Raw genomic sequence first — 22,459 nt, forward strand, 5'->3', positions numbered from 1 at the left:
CATCATCCTAATTCCTATGTACAGTATAAAAAGCCCACAATTGAGGAAAAATATCACATGGAAATGCCTGGGATCGAACCTGTGGCCTCATACTTCCCAAGTATGTGCTCTACCACTGAATTACATCCCCACTGCCAGCAAGGAACTGTGAAATCTACCAGATGCTGGCTGGCTGCTTGGGACTAACAGCTCCCAGAACTGACGGTAACTGTCGAATTGGAGTTTCCAAATGGCAGACTTCATTTTAGAGCCACCTGTGTCTGGTTGTCCATAGAAACATGCAGAAAGGCTGCCCCCCCCATGCAATTCCCCTGACCAACTAATGAAAAATATCAATATGTTCAAGACTTTTGCTTTTAGAAGCCAGAGATAGGCCCCAGCAGCAGAGCTGGTAGGATATTCCAGCTCAAAACTAACAAGTTACAGAACCTGATCGACTTAGGTTGACAACAGAGGCACATCTGTGGCCACATCCAGTGAAAACAAATTATTTTTAAAGCTAGGCATCATATGCTACAAAGGTACAATGGTGGAGCTATACATTCGGAACCAAAACAATCGACTGAAAAGAAACGCAAGGCAATGCCAATCCTTTCACGATTCTGCACCGTTAAAACTGTGGTGTGATGTTTCTCTCTGTGCATTTCTATTTGTAGTGATTGTGAAGGCATACAGGATGTTGACACTGGCAGGGACGCAAACCTCAGTGATATATTATAGGCAGGTTTGCCATACGGGCACCAGCGTTTTCTCAGACAAATAGATATGAATGTCGATGATCCTATAATCATGGCCCGAGTTGCAGTGTGAAATACAAAATAACCGGGACAAAATCACACTGATGTTTATGCAAATGGAGATGCCGGGGATTGAACCCGGGACCTCATACATGCGAAGCATGCGCTCTACCACTGAGCTACATCCCCTCGGTGTGCGGTGGGCCTGTCCTGCAGACATCTTTTCCTGGGAGAATTCTTCCGGTCAAAATATGCTGCCAACTGAAGCACTAGCAAAAGACCAGGGAAAACGGGAGCAAGACTGGAAAAGCACATGGTCAGCTGAAGCAGTGTGCATTATGCTTCTCCATAAGAGATGACTTCCAGGGGAAGTATTCCACCAGAGGATTACCATGCTCAAAGAGCCATCTAGTGGACAGAGACCATATGACAGTCAAAAAAAGGGAAACAATTGGAGATGCCAGGGATTGGACCCAGGGCCTCATCCATGCAAAGCAAGTGCTCTACCACTGAGCTACATCCCCTCGGTATGCAGTGTGTCTGTCCCGCAGACATAATTTTCAGGGAGAACTCTTCTGGTCAAAACATTCTGCCGAGTGAAGCACTAGCAAAAGAGCAGGGAAAACTGGAGCAAGAATGGAAAACCTCATGGTCACACTGAAGCAGTGTGCATTTTGCTTCTCCATAAGAGATGACTTCCAGGGGAAGATTTCCACCAGAGGATTACTGTGCTCAAAGGGCCATCTAGTGGATAGAGATCATATGACAGTCAAAAAGAGAAACAAGTGGAAATGCCCCAGGTCCTCATACGTGCAAAGCATGCGCTCTACCACTGAGCTACATCCCCGCTGAGAGGACACTTCCTCATCACACCTAAAAGCTTCAGGAGGGAGTGGGCTAAGTAAGGAAAGGGGTTTGCAGTAGTGCATATGAAAAAACATGACAACTGCCAAATTACATCTTACTACTTACAATGACAAAGTTAAAGCGCCAGGTCGATCTCATCACGTTGGTGCCTGAGACATCACATAATGTGACACAGCCATCTCGTATAGATGCCCCAGATTTGAGAAGTGTAGTTATGGAGAAAAAATAAATATATATATATATATATATATATATGTATGTCTTCAAACACCAAAATTGAGATAGCACCATTTCGCGCAGGAATTCCTCCAGCCGAAAGCCCACAAATGTTGCTGGATAGACTGACACCTCTTTGGATGTCCTTCTGTATTTGCTGGCTAGTGTAAAGCAACGTGGACCCACCACTCTATAGCTCTGCCGTCAAGAGTGTCCATAGCACACTGGGCAGATGTCGCTTCTCTAGGCAGACAAGCAGTGGAATTCTGCGGAAGGTCAATGGTGCTTCCATTGGTTTTGCCACTAGGCGATCCATTGCAGCCCTAGAATGAAGCATAGCCCGCTGAATACATTCAGGGTGTTCTGCGGTGGGAAAGGTCAGAGGGGGTGATAGTTGGTGAGCGTGCACAGCACCTCAGAATGACACCACTGCCTAGCAGGGGGACCGGTGGAGGCACTATTCTCAGCCAATGCCTCTCTGAACGAGTCTGCCTTGTTTCATCCCGGTAAGAGATCAGGCTAACGGGCTTCCAATGAAAAAAGCAGACATCAGACTGAAGCATGGTGCACCGTGCATGTCCACAATCATCGGCTCCAAAGAGAAGACGTTCAGGAACAGGATTTAGTATGGCAAAAGAACACATCATCCTAATTCCTATGTACAGTATAAAAAGCCCACAATTGAGGAAAAATATCACATGGAAATGCCTGGGATCGAACCTGTGGCCTCATACTTCCCAAGTATGTGCTCTACCACTGAATTACATCCCCACTGCCAGCAAGGAACTGTGAAATCTACCAGATGCTGGCTGGCTGCTTGGGACTAACAGCTCCCAGAACTGACGGTAACTGTCGAATTGGAGTTTCCAAATGGCAGACTTCATTTTAGAGCCACCTGTGTCTGGTTGTCCATAGAAACATGCAGAAAGGCTGCCCCCCCCATGCAATTCCCCTGACCAACTAATGAAAAATATCAATATGTTCAAGACTTTTGCTTTTAGAAGCCAGAGATAGGCCCCAGCAGCAGAGCTGGTAGGATATTCCAGCTCAAAACTAACAAGTTACAGAACCTGATCGACTTAGGTTGACAACAGAGGCACATCTGTGGCCACATCCAGTGAAAACAAATTATTTTTAAAGCTAGGCATCATATGCTACAAAGGTACAATGGTGGAGCTATACATTCGGAACCAAAACAATCGACTGAAAAGAAACGCAAGGCAATGCCAATCCTTTCACGATTCTGCACCGTTAAAACTGTGGTGTGATGTTTCTCTCTGTGCATTTCTATTTGTAGTGATTGTGAAGGCATACAGGATGTTGACACTGGCAGGGACGCAAACCTCAGTGATATATTATAGGCAGGTTTGCCATACGGGCACCAGCGTTTTCTCAGACAAATAGATATGAATGTCGATGATCCTATAATCATGGCCCGAGTTGCAGTGTGAAATACAAAATAACCGGGACAAAATCACACTGATGTTTATGCAAATGGAGATGCCGGGGATTGAACCCGGGACCTCATACATGCGAAGCATGCGCTCTACCACTGAGCTACATCCCCTCGGTGTGCGGTGGGCCTGTCCTGCAGACATCTTTTCCTGGGAGAATTCTTCCGGTCAAAATATGCTGCCAACTGAAGCACTAGCAAAAGACCAGGGAAAACGGGAGCAAGACTGGAAAAGCACATGGTCAGCTGAAGCAGTGTGCATTATGCTTCTCCATAAGAGATGACTTCCAGGGGAAGTATTCCACCAGAGGATTACCATGCTCAAAGAGCCATCTAGTGGACAGAGACCATATGACAGTCAAAAAAAGGGAAACAATTGGAGATGCCAGGGATTGGACCCAGGGCCTCATCCATGCAAAGCAAGTGCTCTACCACTGAGCTACATCCCCTCGGTATGCAGTGTGTCTGTCCCGCAGACATAATTTTCAGGGAGAACTCTTCTGGTCAAAACATTCTGCCGAGTGAAGCACTAGCAAAAGAGCAGGGAAAACTGGAGCAAGAATGGAAAACCTCATGGTCACACTGAAGCAGTGTGCATTTTGCTTCTCCATAAGAGATGACTTCCAGGGGAAGATTTCCACCAGAGGATTACTGTGCTCAAAGGGCCATCTAGTGGATAGAGATCATATGACAGTCAAAAAGAGAAACAAGTGGAAATGCCCCAGGTCCTCATACGTGCAAAGCATGCGCTCTACCACTGAGCTACATCCCCGCTGAGAGGACACTTCCTCATCACACCTAAAAGCTTCAGGAGGGAGTGGGCTAAGTAAGGAAAGGGGTTTGCAGTAGTGCATATGAAAAAACATGACAACTGCCAAATTACATCTTACTACTTACAATGACAAAGTTAAAGCGCCAGGTCGATCTCATCACGTTGGTGCCTGAGACATCACATAATGTGACACAGCCATCTCGTATAGATGCCCCAGATTTGAGAAGTGTAGTTATGGAGAAAAAATAAATATATATATATATATATATATATATGTATGTCTTCAAACACCAAAATTGAGATAGCACCATTTCGCGCAGGAATTCCTCCAGCCGAAAGCCCACAAATGTTGCTGGATAGACTGACACCTCTTTGGATGTCCTTCTGTATTTGCTGGCTAGTGTAAAGCAACGTGGACCCACCACTCTATAGCTCTGCCGTCAAGAGTGTCCATAGCACACTGGGCAGATGTCGCTTCTCTAGGCAGACAAGCAGTGGAATTCTGCGGAAGGTCAATGGTGCTTCCATTGGTTTTGCCACTAGGCGATCCATTGCAGCCCTAGAATGAAGCATAGCCCGCTGAATACATTCAGGGTGTTCTGCGGTGGGAAAGGTCAGAGGGGGTGATAGTTGGTGAGCGTGCACAGCACCTCAGAATGACACCACTGCCTAGCAGGGGGACCGGTGGAGGCACTATTCTCAGCCAATGCCTCTCTGAACGAGTCTGCCTTGTTTCATCCCGGTAAGAGATCAGGCTAACGGGCTTCCAATGAAAAAAGCAGACATCAGACTGAAGCATGGTGCACCGTGCATGTCCACAATCATCGGCTCCAAAGAGAAGACGTTCAGGAACAGGATTTAGTATGGCAAAAGAACACATCATCCTAATTCCTATGTACAGTATAAAAAGCCCACAATTGAGGAAAAATATCACATGGAAATGCCTGGGATCGAACCTGTGGCCTCATACTTCCCAAGTATGTGCTCTACCACTGAATTACATCCCCACTGCCAGCAAGGAACTGTGAAATCTACCAGATGCTGGCTGGCTGCTTGGGACTAACAGCTCCCAGAACTGACGGTAACTGTCGAATTGGAGTTTCCAAATGGCAGACTTCATTTTAGAGCCACCTGTGTCTGGTTGTCCATAGAAACATGCAGAAAGGCTGCCCCCCCCCCCATGCAATTCCCCTGACCAACTAATGAAAAATATCAATATGTTCAAGACTTTTGCTTTTAGAAGCCAGAGATAGGCCCCAGCAGCATAGCTGGTAGGATATTCCAGCTCAAAACTAACAAGTTACAGAACCTGATCGACTTAGGTTGACAACAGAGGCACATCTGTGGCCACATCCAGTGAAAACAAATTATTTTTAAAGCTAGGCATCATATGCTACAAAGGTACAATGGTGGAGCTATACATTCGGAACCAAAACAATCGACTGAAAAGAAACGCAAGGCAATGCCAATCCTTTCACGATTCTGCACCGTTAAAACTGTGGTGTGATGTTTCTCTCTGTGCATTTCTATTTGTAGTGATTGTGAAGGCATACAGGATGTTGACACTGGCAGGGACGCAAACCTCAGTGATATATTATAGGCAGGTTTGCCATACGGGCACCAGCGTTTTCTCAGACAAATAGATATGAATGTCGATGATCCTATAATCATGGCCCGAGTTGCAGTGTGAAATACAAAATAACCGGTACAAAATCACACTGATGTTTATGCAAATGGGGATGCCGGGGATTGAACCCGGGACCTCATACATGCGAAGCATGCGCTCTACCACTGAGCTACATCCCCTCGGTGTGCGGTGGGCCTGTCCTGCAGACATCTTTTCCTGGGAGAATTCTTCCGGTCAAAATATGCTGCCAACTGAAGCACTAGCAAAAGACCAGGGAAAACGGGAGCAAGACTGGAAAAGCACATGGTCAGCTGAAGCAGTGTGCATTATGCTTCTCCATAAGAGATGACTTCCAGGGGAAGTATTCCACCAGAGGATTACCATGCTCAAAGAGCCATCTAGTGGACAGAGACCATATGACAGTCAAAAAAAGGGAAACAATTGGAGATGCCAGGGATTGGACCCAGGGCCTCATCCATGCAAAGCAAGTGCTCTACCACTGAGCTACATCCCCTCGGTATGCAGTGTGTCTGTCCCGCAGACATAATTTTCAGGGAGAACTCTTCTGGTCAAAACATTCTGCCGAGTGAAGCACTAGCAAAAGAGCAGGGAAAACTGGAGCAAGAATGGAAAACCTCATGGTCACACTGAAGCAGTGTGCATTTTGCTTCTCCATAAGAGATGACTTCCAGGGGAAGATTTCCACCAGAGGATTACTGTGCTCAAAGGGCCATCTAGTGGATAGAGATCATATGACAGTCAAAAAGAGAAACAAGTGGAAATGCCCCAGGTCCTCATACGTGCAAAGCATGCGCTCTACCACTGAGCTACATCCCCGCTGAGAGGACACTTCCTCATCACACCTAAAAGCTTCAGGAGGGAGTGGGCTAAGTAAGGAAAGGGGTTTGCAGTAGTGCATATGAAAAAACATGACAACTGCCAAATTACATCTTACTACTTACAATGACAAAGTTAAAGCGCCAGGTCGATCTCATCACGTTGGTGCCTGAGACATCACATAATGTGACACAGCCATCTCGTATAGATGCCCCAGATTTGAGAAGTGTAGTTATGGAGAAAAAATAAATATATATATATATATATATATATATATATATATATGTATGTCTTCAAACACCAAAATTGAGATAGCACCATTTCGCGCAGGAATTCCTCCAGCCGAAAGCCCACAAATGTTGCTGGATAGACTGACACCTCTTTGGATGTCCTTCTGTATTTGCTGGCTAGTGTAAAGCAACGTGGACCCACCACTCTATAGCTCTGCCGTCAAGAGTGTCCATAGCACACTGGGCAGATGTCGCTTCTCTAGGCAGACAAGCAGTGGAATTCTGCGGAAGGTCAATGGTGCTTCCATTGGTTTTGCCACTAGGCGATCCATTGCAGCCCTAGAATGAAGCATAGCCCGCTGAATACATTCAGGGTGTTCTGCGGTGGGAAAGGTCAGAGGGGGTGATAGTTGGTGAGCGTGCACAGCACCTCAGAATGACACCACTGCCTAGCAGGGGGACCGGTGGAGACACTATTCTCAGCCAATGCCTCTCTGAACGAGTCTGCCTTGTTTCATCCCGGTAAGAGATCAGGCTAACGGGCTTCCAATGAAAAAAGCAGACATCAGACTGAAGCATGGTGCACCGTGCATGTCCACAATCATCGGCTCCAAAGAGAAGACGTTCAGGAACAGGATTTAGTATGGCAAAAGAACACATCATCCTAATTCCTATGTACAGTATAAAAAGCCCACAATTGAGGAAAAATATCACATGGAAATGCCTGGGATCGAACTTGTGGCCTCATACTTCCCAAGTATGTGCTCTACCACTGAATTACATCCCCACTGCCAGCAAGGAACTGTGAAATCTACCAGATGCTGGCTGGCTGCTTGGGACTAACAGCTCCCAGAACTGACGGTAACTGTCGAATTGGAGTTTCCAAATGGCAGACTTCATTTTAGAGCCACCTGTGTCTGGTTGTCCATAGAAACATGCAGAAAGGCTGCCCCCCCCCATGCAATTCCCCTGACCAACTAATGAAAAATATCAATATGTTCAAGACTTTTGCTTTTAGAAGCCAGAGATAGGCCCCAGCAGCAGAGCTGGTAGGATATTCCAGCTCAAAACTAACAAGTTACAGAACCTGATCGACTTAGGTTGACAACAGAGGCACATCTGTGGCCACATCCAGTGAAAACAAATTATTTTTAAAGCTAGGCATCATATGCTACAAAGGTACAATGGTGGAGCTATACATTCGGAACCAAAACAATCGACTGAAAAGAAACGCAAGGCAATGCCAATCCTTTCACGATTCTGCACCGTTAAAACTGTGGTGTGATGTTTCTCTCTGTGCATTTCTATTTGTAGTGATTGTGAAGGCATACAGGATGTTGACACTGGCAGGGACGCAAACCTCAGTGATATATTATAGGCAGGTTTGCCATACGGGCACCAGCGTTTTCTCAGACAAATAGATATGAATGTCGATGATCCTATAATCATGGCCCGAGTTGCAGTGTGAAATACAAAATAACCGGGACAAAATCACACTGATGTTTATGCAAATGGAGATGCCGGGGATTGAACCCGGGACCTCATACATGCGAAGCATGCGCTCTACCACTGAGCTACATCCCCTCGGTGTGCGGTGGGCCTGTCCTGCAGACATCTTTTCCTGGGAGAATTCTTCCGGTCAAAATATGCTGCCAACTGAAGCACTAGCAAAAGACCAGGGAAAACGGGAGCAAGACTGGAAAAGCACATGGTCAGCTGAAGCAGTGTGCATTATGCTTCTCCATAAGAGATGACTTCCAGGGGAAGTATTCCACCAGAGGATTACCATGCTCAAAGAGCCATCTAGTGGACAGAGACCATATGACAGTCAAAAAAAGGGAAACAATTGGAGATGCCAGGGATTGGACCCAGGGCCTCATCCATGCAAAGCAAGTGCTCTACCACTGAGCTACATCCCCTCGGTATGCAGTGTGTCTGTCCCGCAGACATAATTTTCAGGGAGAACTCTTCTGGTCAAAACATTCTGCCGAGTGAAGCACTAGCAAAAGAGCAGGGAAAACTGGAGCAAGAATGGAAAACCTCATGGTCACACTGAAGCAGTGTGCATTTTGCTTCTCCATAAGAGATGACTTCCAGGGGAAGATTTCCACCAGAGGATTACTGTGCTCAAAGGGCCATCTAGTGGATAGAGATCATATGACAGTCAAAAAGAGAAACAAGTGGAAATGCCCCAGGTCCTCATACGTGCAAAGCATGCGCTCTACCACTGAGCTACATCCCCGCTGAGAGGACACTTCCTCATCACACCTAAAAGCTTCAGGAGGGAGTGGGCTAAGTAAGGAAAGGGGTTTGCAGTAGTGCATATGAAAAAACATGACAACTGCCAAATTACATCTTACTACTTACAATGACAAAGTTAAAGCGCCAGGTCGATCTCATCACGTTGGTGCCTGAGACATCACATAATGTGACACAGCCATCTCGTATAGATGCCCCAGATTTGAGAAGTGTAGTTATGGAGAAAAAATAAATATATATATATATATATATATATATATATATATATATATATATGTATGTCTTCAAACACCAAAATTGAGATAGCACCATTTCGCGCAGGAATTCCTCCAGCCGAAAGCCCACAAATGTTGCTGGATAGACTGACACCTCTTTGGATGTCCTTCTGTATTTGCTGGCTAGTGTAAAGCAACGTGGACCCACCACTCTATAGCTCTGCCGTCAAGAGTGTCCATAGCACACTGGGCAGATGTCGCTTCTCTAGGCAGACAAGCAGTGGAATTCTGCGGAAGGTCAATGGTGCTTCCATTGGTTTTGCCACTAGGCGATCCATTGCAGCCCTAGAATGAAGCATAGCCCGCTGAATACATTCAGGGTGTTCTGCGGTGGGAAAGGTCAGAGGGGGTGATAGTTGGTGAGCGTGCACAGCACCTCAGAATGACACCACTGCCTAGCAGGGGGACCGGTGGAGACACTATTCTCAGCCAATGCCTCTCTGAACGAGTCTGCCTTGTTTCATCCCGGTAAGAGATCAGGCTAACGGGCTTCCAATGAAAAAAGCAGACATCAGACTGAAGCATGGTGCACCGTGCATGTCCACAATCATCGGCTCCAAAGAGAAGACGTTCAGGAACAGGATTTAGTATGGCAAAAGAACACATCATCCTAATTCCTATGTACAGTATAAAAAGCCCACAATTGAGGAAAAATATCACATGGAAATGCCTGGGATCGAACTTGTGGCCTCATACTTCCCAAGTATGTGCTCTACCACTGAATTACATCCCCACTGCCAGCAAGGAACTGTGAAATCTACCAGATGCTGGCTGGCTGCTTGGGACTAACAGCTCCCAGAACTGACGGTAACTGTCGAATTGGAGTTTCCAAATGGCAGACTTCATTTTAGAGCCACCTGTGTCTGGTTGTCCATAGAAACATGCAGAAAGGCTGCCCCCCCCCATGCAATTCCCCTGACCAACTAATGAAAAATATCAATATGTTCAAGACTTTTGCTTTTAGAAGCCAGAGATAGGCCCCAGCAGCAGAGCTGGTAGGATATTCCAGCTCAAAACTAACAAGTTACAGAACCTGATCGACTTAGGTTGACAACAGAGGCACATCTGTGGCCACATCCAGTGAAAACAAATTATTTTTAAAGCTAGGCATCATATGCTACAAAGGTACAATGGTGGAGCTATACATTCGGAACCAAAACAATCGACTGAAAAGAAACGCAAGGCAATGCCAATCCTTTCACGATTCTGCACCGTTAAAACTGTGGTGTGATGTTTCTCTCTGTGCATTTCTATTTGTAGTGATTGTGAAGGCATACAGGATGTTGACACTGGCAGGGACGCAAACCTCAGTGATATATTATAGGCAGGTTTGCCATACGGGCACCAGCGTTTTCTCAGACAAATAGATATGAATGTCGATGATCCTATAATCATGGCCCGAGTTGCAGTGTGAAATACAAAATAACCGGGACAAAATCACACTGATGTTTATGCAAATGGAGATGCCGGGGATTGAACCCGGGACCTCATACATGCGAAGCATGCGCTCTACCACTGAGCTACATCCCCTCGGTGTGCGGTGGGCCTGTCCTGCAGACATCTTTTCCTGGGAGAATTCTTCCGGTCAAAATATGCTGCCAACTGAAGCACTAGCAAAAGACCAGGGAAAACGGGAGCAAGACTGGAAAAGCACATGGTCAGCTGAAGCAGTGTGCATTATGCTTCTCCATAAGAGATGACTTCCAGGGGAAGTATTCCACCAGAGGATTACCATGCTCAAAGAGCCATCTAGTGGACAGAGACCATATGACAGTCAAAAAAAGGGAAACAATTGGAGATGCCAGGGATTGGACCCAGGGCCTCATCCATGCAAAGCAAGTGCTCTACCACTGAGCTACATCCCCTCGGTATGCAGTGTGTCTGTCCCGCAGACATAATTTTCAGGGAGAACTCTTCTGGTCAAAACATTCTGCCGAGTGAAGCACTAGCAAAAGAGCAGGGAAAACTGGAGCAAGAATGGAAAACCTCATGGTCACACTGAAGCAGTGTGCATTTTGCTTCTCCATAAGAGATGACTTCCAGGGGAAGATTTCCACCAGAGGATTACTGTGCTCAAAGGGCCATCTAGTGGATAGAGATCATATGACAGTCAAAAAGAGAAACAAGTGGAAATGCCCCAGGTCCTCATACGTGCAAAGCATGCGCTCTACCACTGAGCTACATCCCCGCTGAGAGGACACTTCCTCATCACACCTAAAAGCTTCAGGAGGGAGTGGGCTAAGTAAGGAAAGGGGTTTGCAGTAGTGCATATGAAAAAACATGACAACTGCCAAATTACATCTTACTACTTACAATGACAAAGTTAAAGCGCCAGGTCGATCTCATCACGTTGGTGCCTGAGACATCACATAATGTGACACAGCCATCTCGTATAGATGCCCCAGATTTGAGAAGTGTAGTTATGGAGAAAAAATAAATATATATATATATATATATATATATATATATATATATATATGTATGTCTTCAAACACCAAAATTGAGATAGCACCATTTCGCGCAGGAATTCCTCCAGCCGAAAGCCCACAAATGTTGCTGGATAGACTGACACCTCTTTGGATGTCCTTCTGTATTTGCTGGCTAGTGTAAAGCAACGTGGACCCACCACTCTATAGCTCTGCCGTCAAGAGTGTCCATAGCACACTGGGCAGATGTCGCTTCTCTAGGCAGACAAGCAGTGGAATTCTGCGGAAGGTCAATGGTGCTTCCATTGGTTTTGCCACTAGGCGATCCATTGCAGCCCTAGAATGAAGCATAGCCCGCTGAATACATTCAGGGTGTTCTGCGGTGGGAAAGGTCAGAGGGGGTGATAGTTGGTGAGCGTGCACAGCACCTCAGAATGACACCACTGCCTAGCAGGGGGACCGGTGGAGGCACTATTCTCAGCCAATGCCTCTCTGAACGAGTCTGCCTTGTTTCATCCCGGTAAGAGATCAGGCTAACGGGCTTCCAATGAAAAAAGCAGACATCAGACTGAAGCATGGTGCACCGTGCATGTCCACAATCATCGGCTCCAAAGAGAAGACGTTCAGGAACAGGATTTAGTATGGCAAAAGAACACATCATCCTAATTCCTATGTACAGTATAAAAAGCCCACAATTGAGGAAAAATATCACATGGAAATGCCTGGGATCGAACCTGTGGCCTCATACTTCCCAAGTATGTGCTCTACCACTGAATTACATCCCCACTGCCAGCAAGGAACTGTGAAATCTACCAGATGCTGGCTGGCTGCTTGGGACTAACAGCTCCCAGAACTGACGGTAACCGTCGAATTGGAGTTTCCAAATGGCAGACTTCATTTTAGAGCCACCTGTGTCTGGTTGTCCATAGAAACATGCAGAAAGGCTGCCCCCCCCATGCAATTCCCCTGACCAACTAATGAAAAATATCAATATGTTCAAGACTTTTGCTTTTAGAAGCCAGAGATAGGCCCCAGCAGCAGAGCTGGTAGGATATTCCAGCTCAAAACTAACAAGTTACAGAACCTGATCGACTTAGGTTGACAACAGAGGCACATCTGTGGCCACATCCAGTGAAAACAAATTATTTTTAAAGCTAGGCATCATATGCTACAAAGGTACAATGGTGGAGCTATACATTCGGAACCAAAACAATCGACTGAAAAGAAACGCAAGGCAATGCCAATCCTTTCACGATTCTGCACCGTTAAAACTGTGGTGTGATGTTTCTCTCTGTGCATTTCTATTTGTAGTGATTGTGAAGGCATACAGGATGTTGACACTGGCAGGGACGCAAACCTCAGTGATATATTATAGGCAGGTTTGCCATACGGGCACCAGCGTTTTCTCAGACAAATAGATATGAATGTCGATGATCCTATAATCATGGCCCGAGTTGCAGTGTGAAATACAAAATAACCGGGACAAAATCACACTGATGTTTATGCAAATGGAGATGCCGGGGATTGAACCCGGGACCTCATACATGCGAAGCATGCGCTCTACCACTGAGCTACATCCCCTCGGTGTGCGGTGGGCCTGTCCTGCAGACATCTTTTCCTGGGAGAATTCTTCCGGTCAAAATATGCTGCCAACTGAAGCACTAGCAAAAGACCAGGGAAAACGGGAGCAAGACTGGAAAAGCACATGGTCAGCTGAAGCAGTGTGCATTATGCTTCTCCATAAGAGATGACTTCCAGGGGAAGTATTCCACCAGAGGATTACCATGCTCAAAGAGCCATCTAGTGGACAGAGACCATATGACAGTCAAAAAAAGGGAAACAATTGGAGATGCCAGGGATTGGACCCAGGGCCTCATCCATGCAAAGCAAGTGCTCTACCACTGAGCTACATCCCCTCGGTATGCAGTGTGTCTGTCCCGCAGACATAATTTTCAGGGAGAACTCTTCTGGTCAAAACATTCTGCCGAGTGAAGCACTAGCAAAAGAGCAGGGAAAACTGGAGCAAGAATGGAAAACCTCATGGTCACACTGAAGCAGTGTGCATTTTGCTTCTCCATAAGAGATGACTTCCAGGGGAAGATTTCCACCAGAGGATTACTGTGCTCAAAGGGCCATCTAGTGGATAGAGATCATATGACAGTCAAAAAGAGAAACAAGTGGAAATGCCCCAGGTCCTCATACGTGCAAAGCATGCGCTCTACCACTGAGCTACATCCCCGCTGAGAGGACACTTCCTCATCACACCTAAAAGCTTCAGGAGGGAGTGGGCTAAGTAAGGAAAGGGGTTTGCAGTAGTGCATATGAAAAAACATGACAACTGCCAAATTACATCTTACTACTTACAATGACAAAGTTAAAGCGCCAGGTCGATCTCATCACGTTGGTGCCTGAGACATCACATAATGTGACACAGCCATCTCGTATAGATGCCCCAGATTTGAGAAGTGTAGTTATGGAGAAAAAATAAATATATATATATATATATATATATATGTATGTCTTCAAACACCAAAATTGAGATAGCACCATTTCGCGCAGGAATTCCTCCAGCCGAAAGCCCACAAATGTTGCTGGATAGACTGACACCTCTTTGGATGTCCTTCTGTATTTGCTGGCTAGTGTAAAGCAACGTGGACCCACCACTCTATAGCTCTGCCGTCAAGAGTGTCCATAGCACACTGGGCAGATGTCGCTTCTCTAGGCAGACAAGCAGTGGAATTCTGCGGAAGGTCAATGGTGCTTCCATTGGTTTTGCCACTAGGCGATCCATTGCAGCCCTAGAATGAAGCATAGCCCGCTGAATACATTCAGGGTGTTCTGCGGTGGGAAAGGTCAGAGGGGGTGATAGTTGGTGAGCGTGCACAGCACCTCAGAATGACACCACTGCCTAGCAGGGGGACCGGTGGAGGCACTATTCTCAGCCAATGCCTCTCTGAACGAGTCTGCCTTGTTTCATCCCGGTAAGAGATCAGGCTAACGGGCTTCCAATGAAAAAAGCAGACATCAGACTGAAGCATGGTGCACCGTGCATGTCCACAATCATCGGCTCCAAAGAGAAGACGTTCAGGAACAGGATTTAGTATGGCAAAAGAACACATCATCCTAATTCCTATGTACAGTATAAAAAGCCCACAATTGAGGAAAAATATCACATGGAAATGCCTGGGATCGAACCTGTGGCCTCATACTTCCCAAGTATGTGCTCTACCACTGAATTACATCCCCACTGCCAGCAAGGAACTGTGAAATCAACCAGATGCTGGCTGGCTGCTTGGGACTAACAGCTCCCAGAACTGACGGTAACTGTCGAATTGGAGTTTCCAAATGGCAGACTTCATTTTAGAGCCACCTGTGTCTGGTTGTCCATAGAAACATGCAGAAAGGCTGCCCCCCCCCCCATGCAATTCCCCTGACCAACTAATGAAAAATATCAATATGTTCAAGACTTTTGCTTTTAGAAGCCAGAGATAGGCCCCAGCAGCATAGCTGGTAGGATATTCCAGCTCAAAACTAACAAGTTACAGAACCTGATCGACTTAGGTTGACAACAGAGGCACATCTGTGGCCACATCCAGTGAAAACAAATTATTTTTAAAGCTAGGCATCATATGCTACAAAGGTACAATGGTGGAGCTATACATTCGGAACCAAAACAATCGACTGAAAAGAAACGCAAGGCAATGCCAATCCTTTCACGATTCTGCACCGTTAAAACTGTGGTGTGATGTTTCTCTCTGTGCATTTCTATTTGTAGTGATTGTGAAGGCATACAGGATGTTGACACTGGCAGGGACGCAAACCTCAGTGATATATTATAGGCAGGTTTGCCATACGGGCACCAGCGTTTTCTCAGACAAATAGATATGAATGTCGATGATCCTATAATCATGGCCCGAGTTGCAGTGTGAAATACAAAATAACCGGGACAAAATCACACTGATGTTTATGCAAATGGAGATGCCGGGGATTGAACCCGGGACCTCATACATGCGAAGCATGCGCTCTACCACTGAGCTACATCCCCTCGGTGTGCGGTGGGCCTGTCCTGCAGACATCTTTTCCTGGGAGAATTCTTCCGGTCAAAATATGCTGCCAACTGAAGCACTAGCAAAAGACCAGGGAAAACGGGAGCAAGACTGGAAAAGCACATGGTCAGCTGAAGCAGTGTGCATTATGCTTCTCCATAAGAGATGACTTCCAGGGGAAGTATTCCACCAGAGGATTACCATGCTCAAAGAGCCATCTAGTGGACAGAGACCATATGACAGTCAAAAAAAGGGAAACAATTGGAGATGCCAGGGATTGGACCCAGGGCCTCATCCATGCAAAGCAAGTGCTCTACCACTGAGCTACATCCCCTCGGTATGCAGTGTGTCTGTCCCGCAGACATAATTTTCAGGGAGAACTCTTCTGGTCAAAACATTCTGCCGAGTGAAGCACTAGCAAAAGAGCAGGGAAAACTGGAGCAAGAATGGAAAACCTCATGGTCACACTGAAGCAGTGTGCATTTTGCTTCTCCATAAGAGATGACTTCCAGGGGAAGATTTCCACCAGAGGATTACTGTGCTCAAAGGGCCATCTAGTGGATAGAGATCATATGACAGTCAAAAAGAGAAACAAGTGGAAATGCCCCAGGTCCTCATACGTGCAAAGCATGCGCTCTACCACTGAGCTACATCCCCGCTGAGAGGACACTTCCTCATCACACCTAAAAGCTTCAGGAGGGAGTGGGCTAAGTAAGGAAAGGGGTTTGCAGTAGTGCATATGAAAAAACATGACAACTGCCAAATTACATCTTACTACTTACAATGACAAAGTTAAAGCGCCAGGTCGATCTCATCACGTTGGTGCCTGAGACATCACATAATGTGACACAGCCATCTCGTATAGATGCCCCAGATTTGAGAAGTGTAGTTATGGAGAAAAAATAAATATATATATATATATATATATATATATGTATGTCTTCAAACACCAAAATTGAGATAGCACCATTTCGCGCAGGAATTCCTCCAGCCGAAAGCCCACAAATGTTGCTGGATAGACTGACACCTCTTTGGATGTCCTTCTGTATTTGCTGGCTAGTGTAAAGCAACGTGGACCCACCACTCTATAGCTCTGCCGTCAAGAGTGTCCATAGCACACTGGGCAGATGTCGCTTCTCTAGGCAGACAAGCAGTGGAATTCTGCGGAAGGTCAATGGTGCTTCCATTGGTTTTGCCACTAGGCGATCCATTGCAGCCCTAGAATGAAGCATAGCCCGCTGAATACATTCAGGGTGTTCTGCGGTGGGAAAGGTCAGAGGGGGTGATAGTTGGTGAGCGTGCACAGCACCTCAGAATGACACCACTGCCTAGCAGGGGGACCGGTGGAGGCACTATTCTCAGCCAATGCCTCTCTGAACGAGTCTGCCTTGTTTCATCCCGGTAAGAGATCAGGCTAACGGGCTTCCAATGAAAAAAGCAGACATCAGACTGAAGCATGGTGCACCGTGCATGTCCACAATCATCGGCTCCAAAGAGAAGACGTTCAGGAACAGGATTTAGTATGGCAAAAGAACACATCATCCTAATTCCTATGTACAGTATAAAAAGCCCACAATTGAGGAAAAATATCACATGGAAATGCCTGGGATCGAACCTGTGGCCTCATACTTCCCAAGTATGTGCTCTACCACTGAATTACATCCCCACTGCCAGCAAGGAACTGTGAAATCTACCAGATGCTGGCTGGCTGCTTGGGACTAACAGCTCCCAGAACTGACGGTAACTGTCGAATTGGAGTTTCCAAATGGCAGACTTCATTTTAGAGCCACCTGTGTCTGGTTGTCCATAGAAACATGCAGAAAGGCTGCCCCCCCCATGCAATTCCCCTGACCAACTAATGAAAAATATCAATATGTTCAAGACTTTTGCTTTTAGAAGCCAGAGATAGGCCCCAGCAGCAGAGCTGGTAGGATATTCCAGCTCAAAACTAACAAGTTACAGAACCTGATCGACTTAGGTTGACAACAGAGGCACATCTGTGGCCACATCCAGTGAAAACAAATTATTTTTAAAGCTAGGCATCATATGCTACAAAGGTACAATGGTGGAGCTATACATTCGGAACCAAAACAATCGACTGAAAAGAAACGCAAGGCAATGCCAATCCTTTCACGATTCTGCACCGTTAAAACTGTGGTGTGATGTTTCTCTCTGTGCATTTCTATTTGTAGTGATTGTGAAGGCATACAGGATGTTGACACTGGCAGGGACGCAAACCTCAGTGATATATTATAGGCAGGTTTGCCATACGGGCACCAGCGTTTTCTCAGACAAATAGATATGAATGTCGATGATCCTATAATCATGGCCCGAGTTGCAGTGTGAAATACAAAATAACCGGTACAAAATCACACTGATGTTTATGCAAATGGGGATGCCGGGGATTGAACCCGGGACCTCATACATGCGAAGCATGCGCTCTACCACTGAGCTACATCCCCTCGGTGTGCGGTGGGCCTGTCCTGCAGACATCTTTTCCTGGGAGAATTCTTCCGGTCAAAATATGCTGCCAACTGAAGCACTAGCAAAAGACCAGGGAAAACGGGAGCAAGACTGGAAAAGCACATGGTCAGCTGAAGCAGTGTGCATTATGCTTCTCCATAAGAGATGACTTCCAGGGGAAGTATTCCACCAGAGGATTACCATGCTCAAAGAGCCATCTAGTGGACAGAGACCATATGACAGTCAAAAAAAGGGAAACAATTGGAGATGCCAGGGATTGGACCCAGGGCCTCATCCATGCAAAGCAAGTGCTCTACCACTGAGCTACATCCCCTCGGTATGCAGTGTGTCTGTCCCGCAGACATAATTTTCAGGGAGAACTCTTCTGGTCAAAACATTCTGCCGAGTGAAGCACTAGCAAAAGAGCAGGGAAAACTGGAGCAAGAATGGAAAACCTCATGGTCACACTGAAGCAGTGTGCATTTTGCTTCTCCATAAGAGATGACTTCCAGGGGAAGATTTCCACCAGAGGATTACTGTGCTCAAAGGGCCATCTAGTGGATAGAGATCATATGACAGTCAAAAAGAGAAACAAGTGGAAATGCCCCAGGTCCTCATACGTGCAAAGCATGCGCTCTACCACTGAGCTACATCCCCGCTGAGAGGACACTTCCTCATCACACCTAAAAGCTTCAGGAGGGAGTGGGCTAAGTAAGGAAAGGGGTTTGCAGTAGTGCATATGAAAAAACATGACAACTGCCAAATTACATCTTACTACTTACAATGACAAAGTTAAAGCGCCAGGTCGATCTCATCACGTTGGTGCCTGAGACATCACATAATGTGACACAGCCATCTCGTATAGATGCCCCAGATTTGAGAAGTGTAGTTATGGAGAAAAAATAAATATATATATATATATATATATATATATATATATATATATGTATGTCTTCAAACACCAAAATTGAGATAGCACCATTTCGCGCAGGAATTCCTCCAGCCGAAAGCCCACAAATGTTGCTGGATAGACTGACACCTCTTTGGATGTCCTTCTGTATTTGCTGGCTAGTGTAAAGCAACGTGGACCCACCACTCTATAGCTCTGCCGTCAAGAGTGTCCATAGCACACTGGGCAGATGTCGCTTCTCTAGGCAGACAAGCAGTGGAATTCTGCGGAAGGTCAATGGTGCTTCCATTGGTTTTGCCACTAGGCGATCCATTGCAGCCCTAGAATGAAGCATAGCCCGCTGAATACATTCAGGGTGTTCTGCGGTGGGAAAGGTCAGAGGGGGTGATAGTTGGTGAGCGTGCACAGCACCTCAGAATGACACCACTGCCTAGCAGGGGGACCGGTGGAGACACTATTCTCAGCCAATGCCTCTCTGAACGAGTCTGCCTTGTTTCATCCCGGTAAGAGATCAGGCTAACGGGCTTCCAATGAAAAAAGCAGACATCAGACTGAAGCATGGTGCACCGTGCATGTCCACAATCATCGGCTCCAAAGAGAAGACGTTCAGGAACAGGATTTAGTATGGCAAAAGAACACATCATCCTAATTCCTATGTACAGTATAAAAAGCCCACAATTGAGGAAAAATATCACATGGAAATGCCTGGGATCGAACTTGTGGCCTCATACTTCCCAAGTATGTGCTCTACCACTGAATTACATCCCCACTGCCAGCAAGGAACTGTGAAATCTACCAGATGCTGGCTGGCTGCTTGGGACTAACAGCTCCCAGAACTGACGGTAACTGTCGAATTGGAGTTTCCAAATGGCAGACTTCATTTTAGAGCCACCTGTGTCTGGTTGTCCATAGAAACATGCAGAAAGGCTGCCCCCCCCCATGCAATTCCCCTGACCAACTAATGAAAAATATCAATATGTTCAAGACTTTTGCTTTTAGAAGCCAGAGATAGGCCCCAGCAGCAGAGCTGGTAGGATATTCCAGCTCAAAACTAACAAGTTACAGAACCTGATCGACTTAGGTTGACAACAGAGGCACATCTGTGGCCACATCCAGTGAAAACAAATTATTTTTAAAGCTAGGCATCATATGCTACAAAGGTACAATGGTGGAGCTATACATTCGGAACCAAAACAATCGACTGAAAAGAAACGCAAGGCAATGCCAATCCTTTCACGATTCTGCACCGTTAAAACTGTGGTGTGATGTTTCTCTCTGTGCATTTCTATTTGTAGTGATTGTGAAGGCATACAGGATGTTGACACTGGCAGGGACGCAAACCTCAGTGATATATTATAGGCAGGTTTGCCATACGGGCACCAGCGTTTTCTCAGACAAATAGATATGAATGTCGATGATCCTATAATCATGGCCCGAGTTGCAGTGTGAAATACAAAATAACCGGGACAAAATCACACTGATGTTTATGCAAATGGAGATGCCGGGGATTGAACCCGGGACCTCATACATGCGAAGCATGCGCTCTACCACTGAGCTACATCCCCTCGGTGTGCGGTGGGCCTGTCCTGCAGACATCTTTTCCTGGGAGAATTCTTCCGGTCAAAATATGCTGCCAACTGAAGCACTAGCAAAAGACCAGGGAAAACGGGAGCAAGACTGGAAAAGCACATGGTCAGCTGAAGCAGTGTGCATTATGCTTCTCCATAAGAGATGACTTCCAGGGGAAGTATTCCACCAGAGGATTACCATGCTCAAAGAGCCATCTAGTGGACAGAGACCATATGACAGTCAAAAAAAGGGAAACAATTGGAGATGCCAGGGATTGGACCCAGGGCCTCATCCATGCAAAGCAAGTGCTCTACCACTGAGCTACATCCCCTCGGTATGCAGTGTGTCTGTCCCGCAGACATAATTTTCAGGGAGAACTCTTCTGGTCAAAACATTCTGCCGAGTGAAGCACTAGCAAAAGAGCAGGGAAAACTGGAGCAAGAATGGAAAACCTCATGGTCACACTGAAGCAGTGTGCATTTTGCTTCTCCATAAGAGATGACTTCCAGGGGAAGATTTCCACCAGAGGATTACTGTGCTCAAAGGGCCATCTAGTGGATAGAGATCATATGACAGTCAAAAAGAGAAACAAGTGGAAATGCCCCAGGTCCTCATACGTGCAAAGCATGCACTCTACCACTGAGCTACATCCCCGCTGAGAGGACACTTCCTCATCACACCTAAAAGCTTCAGGAGGGAGTGGGCTAAGTAAGGAAAGGGGTTTGCAGTAGTGCATATGAAAAAACATGACAACTGCCAAATTACATCTTACTACTTACAATGACAAAGTTAAAGCGCCAGGTCGATCTCATCACGTTGGTGCCTGAGACATCACATAATGTGACACAGCCATCTCGTATAGATGCCCCAGATTTGAGAAGTGTAGTTATGGAGAAAAAATAAATATATATATATATATATATATATATATATATATATATATATATATGTATGTCTTCAAACACCAAAATTGAGATAGCACCATTTCGCGCAGGAATTCCTCCAGCCGAAAGCCCACAAATGTTGCTGGATAGACTGACACCTCTTTGGATGTCCTTCTGTATTTGCTGGCTAGTGTAAAGCAACGTGGACCCACCACTCTATAGCTCTGCCGTCAAGAGTGTCCATAGCACACTGGGCAGATGTCGCTTCTCTAGGCAGACAAGCAGTGGAATTCTGCGGAAGGTCAATGGTGCTTCCATTGGTTTTGCCACTAGGCGATCCATTGCAGCCCTAGAATGAAGCATAGCCCGCTGAATACATTCAGGGTGTTCTGCGGTGGGAAAGGTCAGAGGGGGTGATAGTTGGTGAGCGTGCACAGCACCTCAGAATGACACCACTGCCTAGCAGGGGGACCGGTGGAGGCACTATTCTCAGCCAATGCCTCTCTGAACGAGTCTGCCTTGTTTCATCCCGGTAAGAGATCAGGCTAACGGGCTTCCAATGAAAAAAGCAGACATCAGACTGAAGCATGGTGCACCGTGCATGTCCACAATCATCGGCTCCAAAGAGAAGACGTTCAGGAACAGGATTTAGTATGGCAAAAGAACACATCATCCTAATTCCTATGTACAGTATAAAAAGCCCACAATTGAGGAAAAATATCACATGGAAATGCCTGGGATCGAACCTGTGGCCTCATACTTCCCAAGTATGTGCTCTACCACTGAATTACATCCCCACTGCCAGCAAGGAACTGTGAAATCTACCAGATGCTGGCTGGCTGCTTGGGACTAACAGCTCCCAGAACTGACGGTAACTGTCGAATTGGA

The 22,459-nt window shown here is 46.2% G+C and overlaps 9 non-coding genes across 9 annotated transcripts; all 9 read right to left on the minus strand.

Moving 5' to 3' along the window:
• Positions 1-854: 854 nt before the first annotated feature.
• On the minus strand, positions 855-926 carry TRNAA-CGC (transfer RNA alanine (anticodon CGC)). Its single transcript has one exon. It is a non-coding gene; the product is annotated as a tRNA-Ala (tRNA).
• A 2,389-nt stretch (positions 927-3,315) lies between these two features.
• TRNAA-CGC (transfer RNA alanine (anticodon CGC)) lies at positions 3,316-3,387 on the minus strand. The gene has a single exon. It is a non-coding gene; the product is annotated as a tRNA-Ala (tRNA).
• Positions 3,388-5,779: 2,392 nt separating this feature from the next.
• TRNAA-CGC (transfer RNA alanine (anticodon CGC)) lies at positions 5,780-5,851 on the minus strand. Its single transcript has one exon. It is a non-coding gene; the product is annotated as a tRNA-Ala (tRNA).
• A 2,400-nt stretch (positions 5,852-8,251) lies between these two features.
• TRNAA-CGC (transfer RNA alanine (anticodon CGC)) lies at positions 8,252-8,323 on the minus strand. Its single transcript has one exon. It is a non-coding gene; the product is annotated as a tRNA-Ala (tRNA).
• A 2,408-nt stretch (positions 8,324-10,731) lies between these two features.
• On the minus strand, positions 10,732-10,803 carry TRNAA-CGC (transfer RNA alanine (anticodon CGC)). The gene has a single exon. It is a non-coding gene; the product is annotated as a tRNA-Ala (tRNA).
• Positions 10,804-13,208: 2,405 nt separating this feature from the next.
• Positions 13,209-13,280, minus strand: TRNAA-CGC (transfer RNA alanine (anticodon CGC)). The gene has a single exon. It is a non-coding gene; the product is annotated as a tRNA-Ala (tRNA).
• A 2,392-nt stretch (positions 13,281-15,672) lies between these two features.
• TRNAA-CGC (transfer RNA alanine (anticodon CGC)) lies at positions 15,673-15,744 on the minus strand. Its single transcript has one exon. It is a non-coding gene; the product is annotated as a tRNA-Ala (tRNA).
• A 2,391-nt stretch (positions 15,745-18,135) lies between these two features.
• On the minus strand, positions 18,136-18,207 carry TRNAA-CGC (transfer RNA alanine (anticodon CGC)). Its single transcript has one exon. It is a non-coding gene; the product is annotated as a tRNA-Ala (tRNA).
• Positions 18,208-20,611: 2,404 nt separating this feature from the next.
• TRNAA-CGC (transfer RNA alanine (anticodon CGC)) lies at positions 20,612-20,683 on the minus strand. Its single transcript has one exon. It is a non-coding gene; the product is annotated as a tRNA-Ala (tRNA).
• Between the last annotated feature and the right edge of the window lie 1,776 nt (positions 20,684-22,459).

Source organism: Ambystoma mexicanum (genome assembly GCF_040938575.1).
Source record: "Ambystoma mexicanum isolate Mex_15411 chromosome 12 unlocalized genomic scaffold, UKY_AmexF1_1 Mex_chr12_unloc.1, whole genome shotgun sequence".
NCBI classification, from domain to species: domain Eukaryota; kingdom Metazoa; phylum Chordata; class Amphibia; order Caudata; family Ambystomatidae; genus Ambystoma; species Ambystoma mexicanum.